The sequence below is a fragment of the Podarcis muralis genome, chromosome 9 (assembly GCF_964188315.1).
Source record: "Podarcis muralis chromosome 9, rPodMur119.hap1.1, whole genome shotgun sequence".
Taxonomy (NCBI): domain Eukaryota; kingdom Metazoa; phylum Chordata; class Lepidosauria; order Squamata; family Lacertidae; genus Podarcis; species Podarcis muralis.
Window position 1 is genome coordinate 44,246,365 of NC_135663.1, and position 23,075 is coordinate 44,269,439.

The following is a 23,075-nucleotide window of genomic DNA, read 5'->3' on the forward strand; positions in this document are numbered from 1 at the left end:
GAACCTGTGATCCTCCACTTATTGCTGGCCTATAACTCCCATGCTGGCCATGCTGGTCGAGGCTGATGGCAGCTGGAGTCTCAACAACATCTAGAAGACCTCAAGTTCCACACTTGAGAAACGCAGAAGCAATGGAAAATAAGCCTCTTCAAATGCTTGAACTCCAACTTTAGTGGCTAGAAACACAAGCAATGAAAAACAAGTCTCATCCAAGGCTAGCAGTAAAAAATAGAGCCTGTCATGTTGTCTTTTGCATGTGGACCAGCTATAATATACAGTAAAGCTTAGGCAATGAATAGTTTATAATACACTATCTTATTTTAGGACACCAGACATTTGCATAATGTTCTGATCAGTATTTATTTGTGCTTTTTGTTTTTAAAACCCACCACATGTAGCTTGAAATACTTTTTTCTGAGCTAAGGGAAAATAGAAATGTGGAAGGCATCTTGAACTAGGTCACTAGCTGTTTGTTTACTAGTGAGGTGGGTACTGTTAAAAGGTGCCAATGCAAATCCAAATTCACAAGGAAAGTATTCATTGCTTCATATTATCTAAATTCCTGGAACTGCACACTGCCAAATAGCTAGGTCTAGACAGAGAAATCCACGTACACACTAAGACTGGCCAATCTGGATATAAGCAGAATTTGATCTGACCAAGGAAGTACGTATGCAAGAAAATATGGGCATTTAGACATCTGAAATGAATTGGCACCAGAAAGTTGTACCAATGCAATCGAGATAGGAAATAAAAAGACTGCGCTTTCAACAACACCATTTCCCCACTAGCAGATATACACTCATATTTGCTGTGTGGCAAGACTCTTCCTCATGGTGAGATAGATCCTTTGCCAGTGCAGCAAGCATCTGAAAATGGGGACCATGGGACAGGGCCAAGTGTACGAGCCTTTCTTTTTTGGCTGGGTGACAACTGGGGAGCAGAGAGAGGCTTGGTTAATGCTTAGAAATAAATGTGAGAGCGCTGGGCTGCACCCAGTTATATTCTACTCAGAGTAGAGTGACTGAAATTAATGGATCCAAGTTAGTCATAAGTTTTAATGGGTCTGTTAGCATGACACAACTCACAGTTTGGCATTAATAACAACAGGTGGTTGAAATTAATGGACCTAACTTAGTCATGTTCATTAATTCCAGTCAGTCTACTAAGAGTAAAGCCTAGTTGACTATCACCCAATAAGGTTATTGCTTACTAGCCAATCAGGCCGTTCACATACACAAGGCAATAATAACTGCAAAACAGGAACATACGGAATGCATTAAGTCATGTTAAAATGTGATTAAAAATTATATCATTACAAATAGTTGGCATGTATTAGCATATATTATCATCCAAAATGGTAAGCATCTTCTCCTTTCCTAAAGCCAGTTTTACAAATTTCAGTGTCCTAGATGTCAGGTGGTGATCTGTTCTGGAAAATAGGAATAGAATTTTGCTTAAACAGAGAGTTATTACTAATCCTAACAATAAGGGGTTCAAAGCAACAGATCCAAATACAAAGTGCATTCTAATAAAAAGTGTATCAGAACCTCTACTTTGGGGCAGGACAACGTTTAGCCACCCCATACTGAGCAGTTTAATGTCCCATAACCTTCATCAACTGTAAAGAATTCAATCTGTATTTGTTCAAAAATAGGGATGGGTGAATATGTCAATTTTGGTTCTTCTCTGTTTCTCATTTTATTTATCCTAAGTTCGGTTCTCCACATTTCCACACAAGTTTCCAATTTTCTTTTTTAAAGTCCCCATGAAACTTCAACCAGATCTCTGGATGCTTGCAAAATACTCAGCTTCCTATCTTTTTCTTAACTTTTAAAAATGTCATCTGTTTCCTCCTTAGTATTCCTTTTCAGTGATGCATTTCCTCTTCCCTGGTACTTCTAGATTTTTGTTTAGAGGCTGGCTTTATTCTTAGTGATCACTAGGTGGAGACATATGTCTGCACACAAACGTATTGCTAGCGCAACCTACTGTCATTTCTTCTTTTGATAAACTTGTTGAATATATTAAGGCAGATTTACTAAGAGTGTGCACTGGATACAATATCCATCTCGTATTTGTGTCTATAGCATTGGGAAGCAAACTGATCTGTTTTGGATCCACTCTGTGTCTTCCCCATTTCCCATTCCTAAAACAGATCTGCTAGATTGAATGCTCTGTCTCTTCCCTATTGACTATAATAGTGAATCTAAAAAAATGTATCTAACCTTTTTCCTTTGCACAGAAGTGTATGAAATTTGCAGGTGCCCCTAAGTCTGTCAAACTGCAGGAAGATCCACCCAGGAGTTTTCACACAGGGAACCTTTTAGGTCTCTCTCTGTGTGTGCTTTAAGAAAACTACATATAACTTTTAAATTTTATCTCAGAATTGGATGCAATTTGCAGTCATGTTTGCCCCTTCTGAATGGATGAAATCTGCCAGCTTTAAGAATGATAAGTGCTGTAGTTCCTCTTTACTCTTTGCAGGAAGAGCATTAGATCACTTAACTTTCCCCACTAGTGTTTCGCTGGCAATCAGTCTGAAACTGGTGAAATGAGAGAGGAACCCCATGGTAAATGGGTAATAATACGCTGTCAATGAGCAAATTAACTGGGAGCTAAGTTAAGGGACAAGCAAGTTTAGGTGGTGGGGGAAGTACCAGGCCTAGAGAGCAAACCTTTCTCTCTATTCATAGTGGTCCACTGTCATGCTGTGATGAGATTCTGAGCCACTAGAGGGAATAAGAGGCACGTGGACCGAGCCAAGAACTGGAAGCTGGTCCTTGCAGAAATCAACTCCAGAGCCTCAATAGGTCACCCTGGGAGGAAGAGGAGGGCAGGAGAGGACAGGAAGGTGTCACCATGACATGCTGGTGGGACTCGCCTCTCTTTCTCACTGGCACCGAGGGAGACAGGTGAGGGGAGAAAGAAAGAAATCAAAATCAGGATGGGGGAGAGAGGAGATATTTTTTCCTTTTGATGGGAAGCTGGTTGTGGGGAGATGCTTGTCTGGAGTGGCTGGGTGCAGAAGATATTGTGACCCTTTTGTAGGTTTGGAAGCTGAGGAATAAAGAACACACTGTGGTCCTGTGGAAGGAAACAGAGGCATTGGGAGGGAATATGCTGTGGTCCTGGAGAAGGAAACAGAAGAGGGAAACTGATACAGGGAGATGGGGGTTGGTGACTGGAGTAAGCCGGGGGGTGGGGGTGGGAACAGGGCATGAAATTTCAAACCAGCAAACTGGGAGAAAAAAAGAAATGGAAGTGTGTAATAAGCAACAAATAAGCAAACATGTGCAGCAGGAGAAGATGGGTGGGAACGGCTGGAAGAGAAGTCTGCACAAACCTAATGAAAAATAAATTGAATATAAGAATAATCAAAGCAGATATTGTTTGATGGAAAACCGAAAAAGATTAGAATAATAATTTTAAAAATCATACAAAAAAGCCCTAGAACTGAACTGAGGGAGATGGAAAGTGGAACGGCCCTATAATGAGCTCTACTAAAAACCTGCAAACTTCTCTATTCAAATCAGTGTAGCTGGAGTGCCCTGGAAAATAATCTACTGTGATCAAAACCTAGATCTGTCCATAAAAATGAATGATCCACCCCCCTCCACCTGCTAACCTCTCAAGCTCAGGGCATTTCCCTACTCAGATTGGTTTTACCTTTGCAAATGAAATGAAGTGGTTGGTTTATTTTAAATGCTGAAATGCAGCTTTTGGGGGGCACTTGAGTCCACAGAGCAGCTCAGGATTTTGAGAATCTCTGATCCAACTCAGAACGCTTTATTGACAGTGCAATTCAGCTATAATAGGTGTAAACCTCACCTGAACCATCCTTATTTGTCTCATAATTCGGGCTGCAAACAGAGTTGATGCACATGTCTAATATCTTAGAGTGCTCAGGACCACACAAACCAAAGCTGACCTTGAAACTGTATGGCACATGTTTATTTATTACACCCGAAAGGTCAGTGTTGTCCTCTCACCACCGGCTACCCATGGCTCACTCTAGGACAATCTGTTAAGATGGAGAGCACCTATCAGATGCAATCAATTCAAAACTATTTACAAATTTACTTAATATTTGGCAGTATTATTTACAGTGTATATGCATGGAATGTTTCTGGGGGCAGGGTATATGAGGGTTGTTTGTTATATGTATTTTTAGAAACTGAAAAAGAAAGTTAAGAAGTGTGTGTGTGTGGGGGGGGGGAGTAATTCACCACAGTCATCAGTGAAATAACACATTTCTTTGCAGGGGTTAATTTAATCCAGTTCATTTACATTTATGAATATTCAGGACTGCTTGTGTAACTATCTTGGGAAATATTTACATCCCATTCAGCAAGGGCAGAGGACAGGGCAGCCACAGACTTCCTGTGCCCTCTCTAAATGTTCATTCGTCACCAATGTTCTCTTCTAGTTACCGTTTTTCTTCTGAACATTCATACTCTGCATCCCTCAGAACAGAATGCAGCCTGCCTACCATCACGGCCAGATACAAGTGCTTTGAAATGTTAGGCCAATCAATCATCCTGAGAGGCTTTTTATCCCAGCTATTCATTTATGGCATTGCATTCACATCTGCAAAAGGATGGGCCACGAACGTAGCACGTTGCGAGAAGAACAGGTGGGTGTGCTAGCAATGAAAGACGATTTAGACTTCATTATTTGGTTAGCAGGCAAGCACAAGACACTTCTCAGATAATATTTAGGTGTAGAGGTAATGAAAATTAATGGGACTAGAAATAGGTCACATCCTTCAGCCGATGCGTTCACTCACATCATGCTTAACTGTCATCGGTTCATTCGCAGGGCCCTTTATTTTGGGGAAGAGACGTGGATGTCTTGCCTTGAAGTTATTGGCATTGCTGTCTTCTAAATTCAGGGCTTGCTAATGTGGGAGCTTCTGGGGGCCTGTGTTCCCACCAGTACTTTCTGTGGCGACTGCGAAAGGTCTAATTAAATCCCCCCTAGAAGTTCACACTGCACGAGAGACTGTTTGCTATTCCTGTTACTGTTTGCAATGGGTTGGCCTCCTCTACATGCCGTCACAGCGGCCATTTTGTGAATGGCACCCACGGCACCTTTTCCAATTTCCAAATGTGCTCCCTGACTCCCCAAAAATCTGGCATCTGCCTTGCCTTAAGCATCTGGTTGGCCCCTGTGAGAACAGGATGCTGAACTAGAGGGACCTTTGTTAAAATCCAGCAGGGCTCTTCTTATGTTCTTCACCCTGTAAACTCAGACGCCCGCTTGGCAAATGCCACATTGGGGGCAGAGAACTCCTGCTTGGCAGGGGGTTGGACTCGATGGCCCTTGTGGTCTATTCCAACTCTATGATTCTATGATTCTAATTCTATGGAGAAACTGCAGCCCCTTTCTTTTCTTTTTTGGCTGTTATAAAACCCGGTGCATCTTAATTTCCTTTAGCACCTGTCCCTTCCTTAATAATAAAGCACTGCAGTGTGGCATAGCGGTTGGAGTGTTGGACTAAGATGAGGGAAAACAGGGTTCAAATCCCCACTCAGCTGCGAAGCTCATGGGCCAAGACCTGAGGTCAGCCAGTCATCTTCTCAGCCTAAGTTACCTCACAGGGTTTTTTTCTTTTCTTTTTTTGTGAGGATAAAGTGGGGATGAAGAGAACCATGTACAGTGGTACCTCGGGTTAAGTACTTAATTTGTTCTGGAGGTCCGTTCTTAACCTGAAACTGTTCTTAACTTGAAGCACCGCTTTAACTAATGGGGTCTCCTGCTGCTGCTGCGCCGCCGGAGCACGATTTCTGTTCTCATCCTGAAGCAAAGTTCTTAACCTGAAGCACCATTTCTGGGTTAGCGGAGTCTGTAACCTGAAGCATATGTAACCTGAGGAATATGTAACCTGAGGTATCACTGTATTGCCACCTTGAGCTCACTGGAAGAAAGATGGAATATAAATGTGGTAAACTGCTTTTTGGGGAACCGCTCCGAAGGGTTTGTTTTTGTTGTTTTCAACAATCCAGCAGTGTATAATTTTTTATTAATAAACAAAAGTCATAGATAAGAGTAAACTTCCACCCAGCTCGATGATGTCATCAGGAAGGGACAGCTCTGTTTGTGGTCAGTTGCAGAAGTCTGTCCCACTTCTGTCAAAAGCGGCCGATAAACCTGCTGCTAGCTCAACAGAACTAGGTCCTGCAAGTTAAAAGCAAGCCCCCAAAGGTCTCAAATCCCTCAGGTGCTCATAAAATGCCAGGAGGAGTACAGCAAGGGGAGCCTGAGGACAGTTTGAAGAAGGCGCTGTAAAAGAAACATCGCTGGAATGGAGAGAACAAACTGTGACATCGCAGTCACGTTTCCCTCCCCAGGCCACATTGGAAACAGTCAAGTCTGCACCAGCAGCGCAGTTTGATTCCCAGCCATCTGAAATGTGGATTAGGCCTTTCGAAAGCGGGAGAAGCCTCCATTTTACATGCAAAACCAGAATTGCCATGTGAGTACAGGAATCTATTCTGCGAGGGGGGCTCAAGCTGATTAAATATCTTGTGAATAACACAAAGCTCAGTATACTCTAAAGTGGTCGAAGCCTTCACAGACCATTTCATGATTTATGAAGGGGTTTAACTGAACCTCTGCCATGAATGTTGCTTGGGACCTGTCAGTGGTGCAGCTAGATAATTGTAGACCCTGGATTTAATTGTTTGCTCTGTGTGTATGTTTGTGTGAGTTAGATGGTAGTGTGCATTAAGCACAAATTGACTTTTATCTTCTTTCCCCGCCTCCCTTTACAACTGCTTCTATATTCTTGGGAAGGTAGAGAAAAACAAAACAAATTTGCCTAACTCTGATTTTGCATTTTGATTTATTAAGTGTGCTTATATGCCACTTTTTGCACCTTGAACATCAAAATACAGAAGCAATGGAAAATACAAATATACAGAATACAGAACATGTCAGTAAATTCAGAAATGACAAAAACCTACAGTTTTTTGATACTACAAACAACAACAGCAACAACCCAGGCTTAAGTAAATACATGCAAAACAAACAAATTTTAAACTCACTTAAATCTTAGCACTATTACGAGCACACTAAATTAAGTTTGCTTCTGCTTCCCAGATGCTGAACATATTGGGAAAAAGCACCAGTTATTGTAGAAAAGGATAATATATGTTTTAAGTAAAAATAATAAAATTAGCATCTATAAAAATGTGCATTCCTAGCCAGCTGCTGCTGACTATTATTTTTTGTTTTTGTTTTTGTTTAAAAAACAATAATGGAGTGGAGAAGAATGTTGCATCTGCCAGAGTCATCCCCTTTGGGCCAGCCTGGCATTCCCATGCAAGCCTAAGTGCTGACGCTGGGTCTGTGGGTTGGATTACTGTAATGCTTTCTGTGTGGGGCTTCCCTTGAGGTTGATCTGGAAGCTGGTGCAGAATGCTGCAGTGAGGTTACTCAGCGGAGTCTCCAGTTGCATACATATTACACTACTCCTAAACGGGCTGCAGTGGCTGCCAGTAAGCTATGAGGCCGATGCCAAGGTTTTTGGTTTTAGCCTATAAAAATACTGGATTATTTTACTTCTGAGCTAATACGCATTGGAGATTCAAACTGCCAGCGTACTTGGGATTGCCATCTAGAATTCTGTTAAGCATTCCTTCGTGGGGAATAATATCTGTACCTGGCCAGTCTCATCAGCTGGGGCTGATGAGAGTTGGCAGTCTGACAACAGTTTGAGGGTTTGAGGACCACAGGATTTCCATTTGCTGCTGTAGTTAAGTGGATTTTCCAATGTTGCACTACCATTTTGTCTTCTTTCTTTAATCAATGTTTTTAATTTCTGAATGGTTCTATACTGAAACTTTCTATTGCTACATATTTTTTTTCCAGTCCTCTTGTGTGCCTACTCAGAACACGGCCCTTTGAAGATAATTATATTGGGCTGTGTCCGATAAGTAGTTTGTAGTTTGTTATTGTTGCAAACCGATTTGGAAAAGTGGCTTGATAATACTTTAAAATTAAAATAAAGACACTTTCAAATGAACAAAAAGGGGTGGCAAAAAAGATTGTTAATAAAGATCTGGCTATAGATGGATTCTACAGTCTCCGATTAAAAGGACTGGATCATATTGCACATTTCACAGAACCAGGAGGATTAGTTTGTAACGCAGTAGAAACTTGAGTGTTGGCTCTTGAATAGGACAGAGTAAGTCAGAGTCCTTAGAAATCCATATTGCAAGGAAATGGTGTTGTAGTCACTCTTGAATGTCCAAGGGATTTTGCTTGCTGACACCAAGTTGATGTTTCTCCAGCACTAGAATTACAAATGTCCTTAAAGGGACATTCCCTTTTCTACACATTTTCACATCTGTACTGCTCTCTTTTTCCAGCACAGGAACTTCATATTTTATGAACATTAAGCCATACTTCAGAAAACTAAAACTTCTACAGCTCCAGCATCATTTCCTCCCCTTTCTTCCTCTTTGGTCTTACTGTTAAGGTTGCTTTGGCAAGTATCTCTCTATTACAAGGCCAATCCTTTGTCAAAGGTGACTGTGGCTAACTTGGAATGGGTTTGCTTTCCAAAGTTTTCTTCATAGGTAAAAGCAGCCCTGGGTCTGCACTGCATGCAGCCAACCTGGAACTGAAATGCTTTAGTTTTCCTGATGCATATCTTCCGAAGGGAAGGGCTCTTTGCATGTACTTGAAGGCACTTTGTCCATTTAAAAAGCAAAACAAGAGATGTTTCCCTTCAGAGGGGAAAGGTATTCTGTACATTCTCAGATGCACTCTGCTCTTGGTGAAAATTAAAATCAAATGTAAGGTGATTTGCTATAGAACAGCAAGGGAAGACTTTTGCCCACCCCCCACTTTCTGTAGAAAAGTGTTGGCGCAACCTGCTGCTAACACTTCTTTCCCCTGCCAGTTCTTAAAAGCAGACCAGAGAAAGAGTGTAAATAGTTTGCCTACAATCTCTAGTTTGATAAATGAGTGTTTCAGCTCATATCTGCAGTTCTCTGGCTTCCTTCCTGAGTCAGTGTCCCTTGGCTGAGCTGTAAGCGTGCTTAGAGGAAATGCCCCTCTCGACACTTGGGGAAGCTTCACACATAAAGTCCCCTCACCCCCATGCCAGGGGAAAATACTGTCCGCTATCATGTGTGAAAATTGCGTGACTCTGTTTTGCCACGTGAACACACATGTTCCAGAAGATTAAACGTGCTTAGTTGCAGTAAAATGGATGCTTACTCAGACAATTTTCACACACAGAAGTCTACCGAGATATAAGGAAGTTTTTCCCCCCTCCACTGAGGCTGTGATCCTAAGCATGGTTACTATGTTAGTTGGAGCCTGTGTCCAGGAAAGCATGCAAAAGCCTACTACTGCAATGCTAAACACACATATAGGGAAGTAAGTCCCACTGAACAGGTAAATCTTATTATTTTAAATCATTTATGAATTGCATTAAAAACCTATATATAAATCAATTACATATATCAAACAGTTAAAACTATTGCTTATCTAAAAATCATTTTTAAAAGGAAAACAAAATCTCATAAAACCATTAAAAAAGACCAATGATAAATATGCATAGGATTGCTCTGCACAGATCTCTCTGTGTGGCAAAAAATGTCATAACTTAAATAATGGCCTTTGTGGACTAACTATAAATTGTGATAGAAAAAAATAGAATAGGAAATGCTACTGAACACCATGTTTATTCAGTAACCATGCTCATTGGGTGCTCATTAATGGCACAGCGTCTGCCTGGAGGGAGTTCTCGAGTGGTGCCATGCCCACCGGGCTCTGTCTTGGGCCCTGTCCTGTTCAACATTCTTATAAATGACTTAGACAAAGGTACAGAGAAGATGACACAAAGCCAGGAGGGATAGGTAACACCATAGAACACAGAATCAAGATTTGAAATGATCTCAACTGGCCAGAACACTGGGCCAAAACTAACAAGATGAAATTCAGTAGAGGTACATGTAAAGCCCTGCATTTAGGTACCAATATATCAAGGGCACGGGACACGGGTGGCGCTGTGGGTAAAAGCCTCAGCACCTAGGGCTTGCCGATCGAAAGGTCGGCGGTTCGAATCCCCGCGGCGGGGTGCACTCCCGTTGCTCGGTCCCAGCGCCTGCCAACCTAGCAGTTCGAAAGCACCCCCGGGTGCAAGCAGATAAATAGGGACCGCTTACTAGCGGGAAGGTAAACGGTGTTCCGTGTGCTGCGCTGGCTCGCCAGATGCAGCTTGTCACGCTGGCCACGTGACCCGGAAATTTCTGCGGACAGCCCTGGCTCCCGGCCTATAGAGTGAGATGAGCGCACAACCCTAGAGTCTGGCAAGACTGGCCTGTACGGGGAGGGGTACCTTTACCTTTACCTTATATCAAGGGCACAAGGATAGGATGAGGGAGACCTGGCTTGGCAGCAGCACACATTTTAAAGGGATCTAGTTGATCACAGGCCGAACATGAGCTGGCAACGCGCTGCAAGTGCTAATAAGTGCAATCTTAAGATTCCTTAACAAGTGTCCAGTTCACAGGAAATAATAGTTCAGATCAATTCTGCACTCGTCAGGCAGCATCTGGAGCACCTGCCCACCAAAATGTGGCCCTCCAGGCTTCTCTATCAGGCCCTTGAGACTTTCCCCCAGGCAACAAACCCTCCTGAGCCATACCTTTCACCAGCGCTGGTATGCTGTTGGGTGTTTTGGACTTGCTGTGACGTGTCCTTGAACTCTGATAATGTTTCTTGCTTGCCTGAATGAAGGATTGAGAGCTGGCTGTGAAGATACTAGCCTACTTCACACATGTAAAAATTGCATTCATTGCCCTGACCACTTTTACCTTTGGCTTGGCCCACCACTGACATGAGGTCCCTGAAAGTAAATGTGGCCAGAAAAGGCTGCCCATCCCATCCTAGAAAAATATGAAGCAGGTATGAGAACACTCACGCTGGCTCCCTCCATCACCTTCCCCATAGTCAGTGTAGACAATACTGAGCTAGATGGGCGAATGATCTGACCTGGTTTAAGGCAGCTTCTTGTGTTTTCTCCACCAGCTGAAGGTAGACAGAAATAAGGATGTTCTTCAAGTTCAAATCAATGAGATTTGATTCCAAGGTTAAATAGTAACTGGTATACTTTTTTTCTAGGAGCTCTAGTTCTGAGACTCAAAACAAGCTGCCATGTTGATGAGCCTTTGCTTTCGTTTGAAAATGACTGCTGCTGTATGTTTAAGGTTTCAGCAAGCCTTGCTGCTGTTCATTTCCCCTTCATTCAGGTTTTTATCTTGTTTTCAAGGTTTGGCAGAGAACTTGATAAAAGCTGCCATAATATTTAATCCAACACAAACAGTGATTTGCCTAAGACTGTTCAGACAATCATCTTGTTCAAATGATTGATCATTATGGCATATTTCTTTAGGAAAAGGTGCCTTGCGAAGGCTCTGTGAGGCTCTTTAGCTCTTTAGCTTTCTGTGAATATGCCTTGCTTTTGCTCAATCAACTGAAAATAGAAGGATGTCCTCGGGTTTTGTGGACATGGTTCCAGACAGAAATCACAGTGCCAGTAGCAGAGGGACGTAGACATCCCACTCCCCCTACTCAAGAACATCAGAAGTGATCTGCTGGATTAGACCCATCAAATCCAGCTTCCTGTTCTTACAGTGGCCAACCAGATGCATGATGGGATGACCACAAGCAGGACACGAGCGCAACAACACTTTCCCCACTTGTGATTTCCAGCAACTGGAATTCAGGGGCATACTCTCTCTGACAGTAGAGGTAAGACCATAGCCATCTGTCAGGGAACTGCCATCGCAGCCAGGAGTGGAGGAGGGGCTCCCAAGCGATGCCGGAGAAGAGCCCAGCAGGGAGAGAGGGGACTTATCGGCCGGGGAAGGAAATCAGCGTTACACCAGGGAGAAAGGCGGGCAGAGGCAGGCTTCGGAGAGATGGCTCCAGGACTTTTCGCCAGAGACCAGCGGGGAGAGCACGGGTCCTCCACTGCCCACACCCACCCTGCACAGAAGACTTCCGCGCAGGGAGGCTAGGCGGAGACTATCCGTCAAGGAACTTTTATGTTGGAAGAAGTTCAGGAAACGCCCACTGACGGATTCTGCCAGTTACTGAGACAGACGCGGAATCAGGACTGTCCAGCCAGGGAAAGGTTTATCCAGGCAACCTCGCCGAGAGTGGCGGCAACTTACGCACGAGCAACCCCCAATTCCCATTACACCATCATAGAAATTTGGTAGGTGGCGCTGTGGGTTAAACCACTGAGCCTTGGGCTTGCCGATCAGAAGGTCGGCGGTTCGAATCCCTGTGGTGGGGTGAGCTCCTGTTGCTCGGTCCCAGCTCCTGCCAACTTAGCAGTTCGAAAGCACGTCAAAGTGCAAGTAGGTACCGCTCCAGCGGGAAGGTAAACGGCGTTTCCGTGCGCTGCTCTGGTTCTCCAGAAGTGGCTTAGTCATGCAGGCCACATGACCTGGAAGCTGTACACCGGCTCCCTTGGCTAGTAAAGTGAGATGAGCGATGCAACCCCAGAGTCTGCCACGACTGGACGTAATCGTCAGGTGTCCCTTTACCTTTGCCTTTTATCATCCATTAATGCTTCTACTTGGCCCCTCTGCTAGCGGTCTCAGAGGATGCTACTTGAGGAGACCGTAGGGTGGCTAGATGCAGAAGACTACAGGGCTCCTGCACCCTTCAAGAAGAGAGAATTTCAGAAGCTATAGCTTTCGAAGTGAGCTGCACCTGCTACAATTCCTTCTTCTGCACAACTATGAAAGATGCCGGAACCACATCCCCTTTTGTATCTGGCCACCTGAAGAGAGTTCTGGTTGGTTCCTCTGCTGGCTGCCTGCCACCAGTCCAACTGGGACAGGAAGTACCCCTGGTTAATGGGGCTAGTACAAAAGATTGAAACTTCCCAAGTGGGAGTGGTGGCCTGCCATGTTCACCTAGTGCTGCCTTTGGTAACGTTTTAAGTGCCAGGCAATATCTGTTCTGTTCTCCCTTGCTTTTAATGGAATCTGATGGCTTTTATTATAATTGGCTCCCTTTTGGCTTGACTGTTTATATGGATTTGTAGTTATTGGCTCATTATTACTGCTCACACAACCACAACCACACCCTGTTTTTAGTGTTTTATACCTTTTAATATTATAAGATTTTGTTAGCTGCCCCGATTAATATATGAAAAGTGGCATATACATTCATTGAATCAGCATATGCCCACCTCAGTGTCTTGGACTATGACTCTCATCGGCCCCAGCCAGCATAGTTTTCCTCCACTATCTTCTGCATTATTTTCTACATTTGTATCTCACCCTTTCTCCCAGGTGACAAGTACACAGGGGGAGTCAATGGAGCCTTTCATCCCCTTGCTACTCAGGTGCTGTCTAGGCTCACATTAGCTTAGCTTCAGGAATAGGTGTATATCAGGTGTATACCTTTAAATAAGTCATTGCCTGAGGGGTATAAAAACAAAAATAAGAGGTACTGAGTGTTGCTTTAACTCCAGTCATCGTATCCTGTGAAATATAAGAAGAATTTTAAGGAGCTCCCAACAACACAATTCATTAAAACCCACTGTGTAAGATGTGGTTTTGAATGTTTCCCTGATTGTGTTAGTTTTATCTTTACTGTTCAGCTATTGTTTTACTGTATTCTGTCTCCGATTAAGCCTTTCAATATCTTTACTAGTAGTGAAATTTCTTTCACTGTTTATTATTTCCGCCCCATCAACCCATCTGCTTATTTTAGCTACTTGTTCCTTCCTCTTTTCTGGCTTCTGCGTGGAACTCACCAAGGTCAGAGATTTACATTTCAGCTTTGTTTGTACAGTATAAGAATGCAGGCACGGGCTTTTAATTCATTTCTTCTTTATGGGTTTGCTGTAGCGTTTGAAGGCTTTAGGGGTAAGGACTGTTTCCTTCCTTGAGGTCTGTTTTGATGCAAGAGTGAGAGATACTTCCTTAAGTCAAGCATTTCACTTGACTGAACAATCAGTGTTTAATATTAATTGGAACCTTAGTTTAATTAGCACTGGGCTAATTCAGTTCGCTGTTCAGCATACCCCCAAAAGGCAATCACTGTTGCTGAGTCACAAACTTGAATACCTTCAACAGTGGTACTCCTCTGTCTCCATTATGCAGATGTTTCTAGCTGCCACCTTCCCAATTTTATTGTGCATTTTCTTTCATTGATGTGAAAACTTTTCATAGTCTGTTCCTCTTCTGCCCCAGCCATGCATTGTGTTAGTTGTTAGTGGTCATTATATTTAGAACTGCTTTTATTTCCCCTCTGTCAGCCTATCAGCAACGGCCGCTCACCCATCTCAGGTGGGCCATGGTTGCCGACCTTCATCCTATCTGCCATCCCCAGCAGCAGAAGCCCACGTGTTTGCCAGCCATTAGGGGAACCCCCTGCATGGCGGAAGTACCAAGCAGGATTCCTGCCAGAAGTAAATGGGCCAATCAGAGGCCCTGCTGGAGGGGCAGTGCCTTGCCACCTGGCTGAGCATTGGCTGTGGGCCATGCCCAGGAAGGCCAGCAACTGACCACGCCTTACTCTCTGTTATCATGTATTGTTCCTAGTTGGGAAGCATTTCTCTTCTTGCCCAAATGCTTCCCCTGGGGTTGTTGGCTGGCCTTGCATTTTCTGTCCATCTCATCCATCCTATCTCTTTCCCTTCAGTCTAGTTCAGCTTTCCTTTCACTTGCAACTGAGGATCCATCCACACTTCCATTCGTCCCGTGATGTCAAGTGATTTCAAGTCATGGGTCTGAGCGGTTTTTGTATTTTTCACCACTGTCCCTGAAAAAGCCCTCTGTTTACTGCTGAATTGGAAAAAAAGTCAATCTGGTTTTCTGTGGATTGATGTTTGTTCAGATTCATAAGTAAGCAATGGGTTTTCCCCAGGGAAAGTGGTGGGACAAAAAACCCCCACAACACCCCTTGGATCTGTGACTTGAAATCACAGGACAAACCAAAGTGTGGTTGGGCCTTAAATGTTTGATCTCCTGAATTTACTAGTTGTTGGATCTTCAAGTGGTGTTATCAATGAAGATTGATTTATAGGAAATGTATATTATATGGAGGGATATAGGACAGAATTGCAGCCTATCGTTTATTGAAAATGGAGTAGTGGTCCCAGTTTAGAGAACCAGGAAACTGCATTTTCTCTTATATTCGTTGGAACTACTACTGAATAGATGGTTAGAAATTGAATGGTTAGAAATTATTATACAAAAAAGGAAATGGAATGAAAAGCAATTTAAATGGAATAGGTTATGACTGAGACTAGTCTAATGAGTTCCATGGGATTAAGTCATGTGATGTGTGTGTGTGTAATATTTAAGTTCTCTTCAAGCATTCAGAACAAATGCCTGGAGAAGATATCAGGATCACACACACAAGCCCTGTCCCCAGCGTAACAGGAGACCATGTGTTGAGTATGAAGGCTTGAAAGGCACTTCTAACAATGTTCAGCTGAGTGCATTAGAGGTCCCCACGTGATCCAGAACATGACAGTATCAGAGTTCGCAATTGTGTGGAGACTTTTAAGCTCAGCTAAGCTATTGGGGTATGCTCAATGTGAGATCTGGGTGGCACATGGGGGCAAACTGATACTCCCACCCCACCCATTACACACCTTAAGAAAATATCTGCATTTGGGGGAGGGGTGCCTTTGATTTGCATGTGTTTTTGTTGTTGTTTTGCTGAAATCCATTCTCTGTTTGGGGGCAAGTTGTGTCAAGCTAGATGTCAGGAGACTACTCTGTGCACTATGAATGGAGTCTATAGAGATTGCATGTTCAGTCTGGCATAGATTCTGACTCCTAGACAGACAGCCGATGTGGGCACACCCTTACTGTATGGCTGAATAGCGGTAAGTGGGAGGAAGAAATTGATGTGCCAGTTATTCCTTTAGGAGGAAAAGAAACCTTCGCTCCCTCACAAAAGGGAGGAGGTGTTCTGGAATGTTATTTTATTTTAATATAATTGTTTAGCTAGGATAGAATATCGCTTTGTCATATAAATTCACTTCCACCCCTCTAATTGGTAGGTTGTCCAGAAAAATCTTTTGGTGGGGGGAGGAGGGGCATGGAAGGAGAATAACAACAAGAGAAAAATAATAATCATTGTGTTGAACATTTTTTCAAGGATGCTGTTAAGGATAAATTATGGGCTGGAACAAAAACAAGGATATTTGCTAGGCTTCACCACCATAATCTCTTGAATATAAATCCATTTGGGCAAGGTTGAAGAGTGAAAACATCTCTTTGCTTGGGAACTTAGGCCAACTTACTTCAATTAACAGAGCCTAAAGAAACCTCACCCATTACTCCTTTGTCCCCTGTGACTTCCGTCTGAAATTCTTGTGCTCAGTACATTATTTCCAGAATCTTATGCAAAGGGAGTCACACTTTGCGCTTTGTTTCTTGTGGCCTGTTTTTCTGTTCCCGTCATAGGATGACCTTTAAAGTAAGCGTACTTACTTTTGTTGGTGTACAATGTGGTGTGTTCGGCTGCTGATTTTGCATGAAGAAAAACTGACCGCAGGTCAGGAGCATAGTTTTGCAATGACGTAAATAGCTCTTTGGTACTGAAAATGCCTTTCGAATGATGGAGAGGTGAGTCATTCTGCATCTTGGGCCATTGGTAATTGTTTTGAGTAGCTGCTGCTAGTTGCTCTCAGTTGGAAATACTGATCTACAGTGGCTGCTTCCATTTGGGGAGCCATTGTAACTTTTGCCCCATCTCTGAGCCCAGCAGGACTTTATAGTAGGGCTGCTTCTACATCCACAGTTCTGCTGTGTATGGCATTCAGGTGGAGCCCTTCTCTCTAACCTTTGAGATTGGACCTACACATTGACATACCCAGAACTGCTCTCGTTTAGCTAACTTCTGGATACGTCTTTGTTCTTCACAAACAAGGATGGAAATGCCTAGTCTGCTGCAAGGTCTGCTGCAGGTGCCTAGCGTCAAAACTCTTCAGATATGTAAATACAGTACTGGAACAGTTCATAATTTGATACATATTGTGGATAGTTTGTGCAGGACATTGTGTGTCTTTTAGGGGAGGCATGTCCCTGGATATGTTTAATTCTTTTAGCAACCACAGCTGTTCAGATCTGAAAAAATAAGCATGCAACATCCTCAAAGCTAAAAGAGATTCCCCTCCCCCGCAACATGCGACAATTCTGGCCGTCTTGTGTTTGCAAGGTCAATGTTTCAGCGAAAAATATCTCTCAACTCAGCCAAACAGTTGCAAATAAAACGTTTTAGGTGTGTTGTAAGGTGCATTATACAAATGTGACACTAGATGGTGACGGTGAGCTATGGCAAATTCGATATTTCCCCCCCCCCCCAAATTGTTTTTTTAAAAAGCATTTTCACAACGTGTTTTAAATGTATCTAGATTCCACCTCCATTGTTTTCCACAGAGATCAACCAGAAGTAGCCACAATTTCTGGCTTGTCTCCACCTTGAAATTTCTGGAGGAAAGTTACCCCTTCAATATTCTGCTTGTGCAATTAGTGGGGGGAATGCATGTAAAGCATGGGGGAGGAAGGAGCAGGGGGGAAAAATTGGCTGCTCTGATGGGCTTCCATGGCAATGAGTAAAGCCTGCATGCTCAGGTGGAAAGATTGTTTCATGACTGTAGGATTGTCACTGATCCTAAAAGCATCACGCATGAGCAAAAGCCTAACAATAGAACTCCTAAAATTAGAACACACAAACAGTGACATTGAACAGGGTGACACTTCAGCTATTTTTGGTCTTTTGCATTTTGAAAGATAAGCAGACCTGGAGCTATTATGCCTTTGGAGTCTTCTAACTAGCATAAGGCCTGCCTGCTCTGCTTATTATACAGCTTTAGAACATGAATGTTTACTGGAATGGCTATTTATTTATTTGAACTTTGAGTTGGATGTCATGCAGATAATAAAATGAAAGCAATAGACAAATAATTCACAAATTAATTCGCCAACAATTTTTCTTTTATAGTGTTTTGGAGAATAAGAGAGCTTCCTGAAAGATGTTTGAAATACTTATTATTACATTTACCAGGCTAGTCCAAATGGTTGAAAGAATAGGTACAGAATTCAATGTATTAACAAATGTTTTGATGATGAATCAATATTTGATATTGTTGACCCTGCTTTTTTAGAAACAAGACTTGCATTCTTCTTCTCTCTGCATGGTGGCTATTAATTTACAGCTGAACTATACACTTTTCTCGGATAGCTTTGTCTGCTTTTGTAGACAACTTCAATAGACACAGCTTTAATTAAAGTTGTAAAGACTGTTTAAAAAATATATCCAACGGAGAGTTTGTCATCAGAAACGAATAATAGTTGGTGTTTGTACAGTGAAGCTTTTCTTCTTCTTCTTCTTCCAGAAAGAGTAGTGAGCATGTGCCTGTTTTAAAAATGCCTACCCTTATTTGTTGAGAAGCAGAAGGTCAGAGTTCAACAAATTTAATTGTCAAAGATTTAACACTCAGGTTTGAGAACAGTGAGAAATATATTCAGAGGTCATAATTCAAAGTGCATGGCCCAGTCTCAATGTAAAATGAGATCAAGATGCAAAAGAGAGCGAAAATGGTACCACATTCTGGGCTCCTGTTTCTGGAAGGCAGTGACATAATATTGGCAATAAAAAAGGAAAGTTAATTCACACCCCTCCTCCTAATCCAGCCATAGAAACTGGACAAACACAATTTACAACACAAGACCGATATGATAGATGGAGCACATAAATTAATAGGTGTTAGCAGAACAAGATGAGAATAAGCAATGAAACCGAGGGAGAAGCAGATGAGGTAAACAACAGGGAACAGAAGGGGTGTGAGAAGGAGTTCTCTGAGGAATTAGCTGCATTTGTGGGCATCTATGGCTGGTAGTGATAGGCATTCGTTTTTAAGACAGTTGCTAGAAGTGTGTTACAGGTCTTGTTAACTTTGGTGTACACACACACACACACACACACACACACACACACAGATCCCTTCTGTCCCACCATCATCTATGGTGAAGAAAGGTTTTTAAGCTGTTTTTGAAATGCTACAAAGTCCTGTTAATCAAAGCTGACAGTGGGATGAGTCAGGGTTGCCATATTTTGAAGAGCAAAAGAGAGGACACATTTGCCAACTTCTACTTTTAACTGTGGATTGCTATGACGACTCTACCCATGGAAAAGAGGACGTGTCCTGGAAAAAGAGGACATATGGCAACCATAGATGAGTGCACATACCGCAGGCAACAATGCCTCTATCATACCATCTCTGACAAAGGCGATTATCTGGCTCTAGCTCAAGCGGCATGATAGTCAACAGAAGAGGGATACCTTAGGATAGGCACAGAGTTGTACAGAGAAGATTGGGAGGGGTGTTTGATGCATATGTCTAGCAAGGCTTCTGAGTTATGTGCCTCCTTGACCAGTAGTAATAAGCTGGGGATACATGCAAGCCTTTTATATTCCTGGCATAGGGTTGTATCCAGTGGGGTTACTCAGGTGACGTTAAGGCTTCTGTCACCAAATAGGGAAGGGAGTCATTTTCAGGGATTCCTCCACCTTCCTCTCCCTGTATCCAGTGGCGTAGCGTGGGTTGTCAGCACCCGGGGCAAGGCAAGTAATTTGTGCCCCCTAACCCATGGATTTGCGCCCCCTAACCCGTGGATTTGCGCCCCCTAACCCATGGATTTGCCCTAACCCCAGATGTTGCGCCCGGTGCGGCCGGCCCCCCCTGCACCCCCCACGCTACGCCACTGCCTGTATCTGCTCCAGATGGCTGGGAGACCATCCTCCAGAGCAGATTTAGCAGGGCACAGTGAGGGGCTGAAAGGGGAGGAGAAATCACTGACAATTGCTTCCTTCTGCAATTGGCTGGTGGAAGACTTACTGTCAGCTGAGTGGCACAGTTGGTTCAGCCCCTAGTTTTCTGGATCATGCACCATGCCTATCTTTCTTTTCAGCCAATTTAAACAGGAGACTTTTAGCTATGTCTTTTCAGCTACAGCGCTGTGCCCACTTGAGTAAGTCTCATTGGGTCAGTGGAACTTGCTTCTGAATAAACTTGCAAAGGATTTCATTGTGAGACATCCAAATAATTAGTATCCAAAGACAAGTTTGTTGCAACCCTTGATTGCTTCATGTACTGCTTGCGGAAAAAATAAATATTTTTTAAAAAAACTTTTGATGGGAAGTATCTGACATGACTCAGTCAAGTAAATCTTCCTTGTGTGGAATAAAAATAGTCACTGTCCTTTTAATTTCACTACTGTAATCATACAGTGACATCAGCTTTGCTGAGGTGCATGGAAAGCTAGATGAGAATCTATGGCAGCACCATCTATCAACATGAAGTCTAAATCAATGTAGTTTTGGAGCATGGTACTCATAGTTCCAAATAGCAATGTCACTGGCTGGAAGGGTTTGCGTGGGCATTTTTGCTTGTTCTTAAATAACTGTGTAGTGACATACTTGTTTCCATCTTATTTTTCCTGGCTAAGAACTAGTTCACATGCCTATTTCTGTGGTGGAAGGCACACCTCACCATGACTACGGTTCACAGAATCGTACAATTTGATTAATGTAACCTTTGGGGCTTTGGATGTGCTTCCAGAACGGCAGCTTCCCATGCTGAATAAATGCATGAATAAATAAATTCACATTGAGAAGAATTTCATATGCACTTTATTATATGGCATGGGAGGATGCCATTCAAAGGAAAGTTGGAAGTCCCACTGGGTTCAGGCACGTTTAATGTAGCTTTCCGATTTGCTGACCACAGACTTTCCCCTCCCAACATCTACAGCAACAATAGGGCAAATCCCTCAGGTCTTTGGTTTTAAAAACTTAGTTCTATATAAGAGCTGTGTGGCCTACAATCAACATGTATGGAGCCATTCCTAAGACTAGGAAGTATGTATAGTATAAGATGTCTCAGAATATAAGAAAAGTCAACTTCTTTTAGAAAAATTGGCTGGTTGTTTTGTGAATCTACATCTACGCCCGTGAAGCTTCTATTATCAGTTAAAGGGAAAGTGTTCTGGGTAGAACTGCCATCAAGTACGTTCTTGCAATACACACACACACACACACACGTTGTATTTTTTGAGATTTGTGCCAGAAATGCCTATCACAGGCTTTCTGAAATATTAAAATTAGATTGCCTTTGCATTAGGCACTCAAAGGCACTTCTGAGCACCTCTCACCCAATTTGTGCCATATGTGAGTTGTGGGTTTTTAAAATTGGATTTTATTTATTGTAAGAAATCACATAAACAAAAAATAATAGCATATACGGAAATGAAATTGAGATAGTTGTTAATATTGATAGTGCATAGACGAGAAATTGAAACTGCGAGGGCTATCATGCAGTTTTTACATTTGAACTAAAGGATGATTTAATGAAAAGCCAATTCCAGCCTCACATCTGAAAATGTTCTAATTCCCAGTTTGTATCTTAGATTAAAAGGTCTTCATTCTTAATGGATATGTCAGAGCTTTACTCAAAGGAGAGAGATCTTGGCAGGTCATGACAATAATGTTATTATGCTTGCTGGAATATGAGACACACAGTTTGGTGATATGCTGATGAAGGGTTCTAAGACATTCTTGGTAGTTAAACATAGCATGGGGTTGGAAGGAAAGAGTCCAGTTTATTAGAGTAATAACTTGCAATTGCCCCATGTTGGCACAGAAATGAGACTATCATACATTAATATATATTATCATCTTGGTCTTGTAATACTTTTCAATCAAAGAAACACTCTTTCATTTCAGCCTGGTTGATTCTAAAGGTATTTTCTCCAGATGGTTGTTGGGCTTCAGCCCACATGGCCAATGGTTTGGGATTGGTTCATTTTTGCAATCTGGAGAAGTGCAGATTTCACAGGATGTCTGTCTGTGTTTCAGTTGACATATTGTTCTGGTAAGTACAAATTAGGTAGGTTCGCCTTTTTCTCCTTGTTGGCAGTTGTACTCCAATGACATCTGGAGGGCCTCAGGTGCCTCACTCCAGTCATACAAGGTACATTTTCACACTAAGGGCTCACCCACACTTACATTTTGCCCTACATTTTCTAGACACAGGTCCACGCTTTAAAGCTCCGTGTCTGGCTGTTTTTATTTCTTTGCTCTTCCGCTTTCCCCAGGACACCCTGCTCTCTAATGCTGAATTGGAACGAATGGCAATTTCTGTGGATTGTCGTCGGCTCTGATTCAGTCGGTAGAGCATGAGACTCTTAATCTCAGGGTCGTGGGTTTGAGCCCCACATTAGGCAAAAGATTCCTGCATTGCAGGGGGTTGGACTAGATGACCCTTGTGGTCTCTTCCAACTCTTTAAGATCTATAGGTGGTAATGAGTGGGCTTCTCTGGGGAAAGTGTCAGGGCAACCCCCCCCCCAAAAAAAAACCCCCAAGAAAAACAACAACATTCTGACAGAGTGCTTTAAAGAGCAGAACTGTGCCTAGAAATGCAAAAAGAAAGAAAGAAGGAAAAAAGGTCTGGGTAAGTCCTGAGAATAGTAAATCTTGCTTGCCCCTCTCTAAAGCAACTCTTTCCCTTTTTATTTTCTGAATGTATTATATATGCCCAAGCAGACTGTTTCCATACCGCATTTAGGCAGCTGCCTCAGCAAGCAGGTTATGAGCTAGATCTGCTTGACCCGGTTGCCATCTTCTCAATGACCCTTAACGGAATTGGAGTCTACTTATCGTGGTTCTGATCCTGCAAGGGCCTGCATCCTATCTAGGCATGGCATTAACAGCGAACGTTGCTGCTGTTCAATCTTGTTTTTAACCAGGAAGGCCAGAGGTTCAATCATCTGTAACATGTAGCCACTGACATAAAAGACAAAAACTGAGGTTGATAAGATAAAAATGGCCAAGCTGCACGAGAAAGTGGTGACTTTTCCCAACATAAACATTTCTGTAGCCAACACAGCACTTCTGGGGTTTTCTTTGTAAAATGTTCCACATCTCCTTAATCATCCCGAGACAGAAAAGACAGGGAAGATACAGAAGGCCTTTGTTTCCATTTAACAAATTATTATTGCTCTGTAATATT

General features: G+C 42.7%; 1 long non-coding RNA gene across 18 annotated transcripts in view; it reads left to right on the forward strand.

Moving 5' to 3' along the window:
• Positions 1–4,279: 4,279 nt before the first annotated feature.
• The window catches only part of LOC114603819 (uncharacterized), a 110,590-nt gene continuing 91,794 nt past the window's right edge, over positions 4,280–23,075 (forward strand). For 3 of the 18 annotated variants that reach the window (XR_013394220.1, XR_013394223.1, XR_013394216.1), the window contains exon 1: positions 21,834–21,937. This is a non-coding gene — a long non-coding RNA (uncharacterized LOC114603819). The other 15 variants (XR_013394205.1, XR_013394218.1, XR_013394213.1 and 12 more) reach the window with 11 other exon arrangements.